General features: G+C 39.3%; 1 long non-coding RNA gene across 1 annotated transcript in view; it reads left to right on the top strand.

The window, feature by feature from the left end:
* The first annotated feature begins 302 nt into the window (after positions 1–302).
* The window catches only part of LOC125040128, a 3,907-nt gene continuing 267 nt past the window's right edge, over positions 303–3,942 (top strand). The window contains exons 1-3 of the long non-coding RNA XR_007116166.1: positions 303–357; positions 2,334–2,560; positions 3,257–3,942. The exon at positions 3,257–3,942 is cut by the window's right edge and continues 267 nt beyond it. This is a non-coding gene — a long non-coding RNA (uncharacterized LOC125040128). The remainder of the gene's footprint in view (positions 358–2,333; positions 2,561–3,256) is intronic.

Genomic DNA, 3,942 nt, shown 5'->3' on the forward strand with positions numbered 1-3,942 from the left:
GCCATGTGACGGACTAAGAGAAGCAAAAAAGAAGTCATGAGTTCGGAAACAATAACTACTTTGAAGCGATCACTATATAACACACCAGTCTAGGAACAAGAAAAGAAAATGTTCTGGCAGGTAGAAAAGTTTAAAGTGATAAATACACTGTTGAAAAATTGCTGGGACACAGAAAAGTCCTGACGCAGGTATCTTTCAAATAAGTGAAAATAAATTATATTATATTCATGATAACTGTTAAGGGTGTGGCCGGATGGGCTCTCATATCGCGAATAAAAGATGGTTAGTGATAGACAAACGACGGATTAGATTTCGGAGTAGCATCCAGTAGCCATGTCACTTTTGTGGCACATCTTGGTAAGCCCGGTTGAAGTGATTTAGTGTCTTATCTTGAGGGAACATAGTGGGCGGGAATGTGCTATGGAAAATGTGTATTAAGTAGTTTTAGGGATTATTTCTTGATTTATGTGTGGCTATATAATGGACCAAGAATTGTATTTGATTAAGTTAATTTTGGAAGTAAGAATTATATAATGGAATGATTATAGATTTGATTGTCAAGATTGAAGAATGATGTAATTAAATACATATAGATTTGAATTATAAGTGTAAGGATATATTAAGTTAGTTTAGAAAGTAAGGAATTTATGAATTACTTTTAAGAGATCTCAGCTCTACGGAAGTGTGATTTAACAGAGATGAAGATAATTAAATTGCAGTGGAGCGTAAGAATAATTTTGTGTTTGCATAATGTATGTATCAGTTAAGTATTTTCTAGGATAAGTTTTTGCTTGATTTAGTTACTGCTTAACGAGATTAAATTAGTATTATGATTGCCTGATTAAGTATAAGATATTTTCTGTCCATTTTTGAAGTGTACTCATTTAATTATTAGTGGAGATAATCTTGAGTTTAAGCTAGTAATTGTGTAAGGACATTAACTTAATATTTTAAATTGCTTGGTATAAGTAGTTCATCTTGCTTAGATATAATTTTCACTATTTTCTGTAATTCAGTTTGTTTACTAGTATTTTTTATGATTTCAATTGCATGTGGAGAAAGGAATTCTTTTACTTATTGCTTGTATCCATTTCTGGCATTGACATTGTTTGCTCTAATTTCATAATTAATAACAGCTTGCTTGAATTGACATTATATAGTCGCTTGCATGTTAACAGTTAGAGTGGCAGACTATTTGTTAAAACTCAAAGATGGATATTCAAGGCGGTAAAATTATTGTATTAGATTATAATGAACTCAGATGTTGTATTATTGGCATATCAAATTTATGTGATTGGCTTTACATTTTGGCTATATAATATTTTTTTCAGTCAATAAATAATGTGTAAATTTTCTAAAAAGTTGTGAACTTTTCCTCACATTTATCTTAACTAATTGATACAAGAGTAAATCTGTGAGAGGAAGATTACTAGTATGAACTGTAAAGATTATATCAGACACTGAGGAGATAATATATGATAGTTGATGAAAAAACAGCAACAACACTTCTCATACGAAGCAGAATAAAAAGCACATGAATATTGCAATCACTTTATTAGTCATCCCTTTTCTACACATAAATAAATACCTCTCATATACATGTTAAATTACTAACGCGTAAAATTAAGCACGAACACAGTGCATTTTTGTCATTGTTATCAAGTCACTGCACCCAAGGAGGAGGAGTAAAGGGGGGGGGGGGTGAACCCTACACCACACCACTCCGCGTCGAGAGCAACTGCATTTCTTTTATCCCGAGTGTGACGTCAGGTCCCACGACGCGCGAAGGAAAGTGGTATCCTATCGTTATGATTTACATTTAGAGAAAATAATGTAGTAGTTACGTACCCTTACGTCATTAGAAGGGGTCTAAAAATATGTCAATTGAATTACATAGGGCTAATTATAAACATAAACAAAACTAACGAACAAATGTCCAACAGGGCGAGACAGTGACCTGCTGGGTTAAAATAATAGTGGACAAAATTGTAATTATATGAAACGCGTTAAAAGTAATAGTAAGCCCCACCCCCCCTAAAAAAAGAAATGCGTTGAAAATAATGACGGACAAATATTTGAGAGTATAATGGTCTAGGAATAAAGAAAATATTCTGCCCAACGGCAATGTTAGTGTGTGACGTCACGGCGACGTCCCCCCGTGAAATAAAGAACGAGAGATGAGAAATGAGAAATCATATTATTTCAGTTATTCGTAATTCTTTGACCGAATAATCTTAATCAACCTAGAAAGAGTTGCTAGTTAGTGAGTATGAAAACTTTAACGTATATATATAGTAACCTGTTCTCGTGATCTCTCTCGCCTCACATAACAGAAAAGCCACATGTTTCTTATCTTTGTCGACTTCTGTCACTGCAAGACTTCATCTCACGATACTTCTGCGATTTCCCGACATCAAGCGCGAAGCCAGTCTTCCCTGCCGAGCTGACATCGCTCCTCCCTCAGCGCACATTACTTCAACACCTGTCGCAGTCTTCAACACTTTCTGCAGTTGCCTGACGCCAGCAACATCGATCAACACTGCCCTGCCAGTACCTCAAGGTGAGTTCATTTTTCCTCGCTGTTCTCATTTGTTTAGGAAACCCCCTGTGAAGTTAAGTGTCTGATTTCCTCTCTCTCGCGAACACCTGTGTTCCTTCCCTCATAGAAAACGAGATCTCCCCTCAGCTAACATCTGTCTCGCGCTCACTCATGCCCTGCGGTTTGCCTAACTTTTCTCTTTGGTGCTCTCATTTCTCTGTAGTTCTGTCTACCTATGAGTACTTAAGTCATTTTCATATTAATCTACGTCGTGATGATTTCAGAATCCACACGATGCTGAATTCCAGTTCACAGGAAAAAAAATCCTGCGTTTGTTTGCATGTTTACAATAATTATCTTCGTAGGAAAATTCATTCCTGTTTCCTAGAATGCTACTAATCTTAATTAACTTCCCATCAATCCTACATTTATCGCATGCAGCTACTCTCATTTCCCTGAAGGAAATATATTCTAAATATGATCTATCTAACTGCATTTTCATGGGAACGTCTATTGTCCTGTAACCTCATAATTTTATTCGAGATAGTTCAATACTGCCTTCTATCTTCCAGGTGAATATTCCGAATCCATGGCACGTTGCTTCTAGTCAATTCCTAATCATGATGAGTTCGTGTTAATACTGTACCTCCCTGAGATATGGCAATACGTCTTTTGTCGCCAAGACATGGTATTATCGTTCCCGTTTGTTGTCCTCAGAAACAGACGCCCCCGTGCTGAAGCCACTGCTGACCTTGACTCTCGGATCACCACGTCGCTGCCCTCGCGGCCGATCCCTGGCGCGCCAAGACTAGCTCGCCCCGGACGTTCTCGCTCCCGCATCACCTGCCGACGCCCTTCTGTTCTCTACTGCACGTCGCCTGACGTCCTCGCCGCATCTCGTCGCATCTCGCCTCACTCACCACATCAGCTGCCCTGTGCTGGTGACCCTGTCAAGAATGGACCTGCATTGCCTGTCGAACCTCGTGACGCCATCACCATGGTGCTCTTCCTCTCCCGAGATGACAAATCCTTTCCGCCCACGACGTGATCCTGATCCTTCGAAGGCCTCGTTCTCAAGATTCTCCTCTCAATCTTCGTTCCATTAACAACAACTTGCCCCAGAATCATTTACGATGGACACGGCGCTTGACTGTCTTCAAACTGTGGAACGATTGACAAACTCTGTGACCGATCACCACTGCTGCTCCCGTCCAGACCACCTGCGCGACATTCCCTCTTGCTTATCTACAAGATACGAGACTCCCTGTGTCACTTGCCTCCGTCACCTGTCTCCTGTTATCCACCTGCATCGTTTACCCCAGAATCCCGGACGATACTTTTTTAGGTGACCCAGCGAAATAGTGACCTGTTCTCGTGATCTCTCTCTCCTCACATACCAGAAA

This window comes from Penaeus chinensis, chromosome 28 (genome assembly GCF_019202785.1).
Source record: "Penaeus chinensis breed Huanghai No. 1 chromosome 28, ASM1920278v2, whole genome shotgun sequence".
Taxonomy (NCBI): domain Eukaryota; kingdom Metazoa; phylum Arthropoda; class Malacostraca; order Decapoda; family Penaeidae; genus Penaeus; species Penaeus chinensis.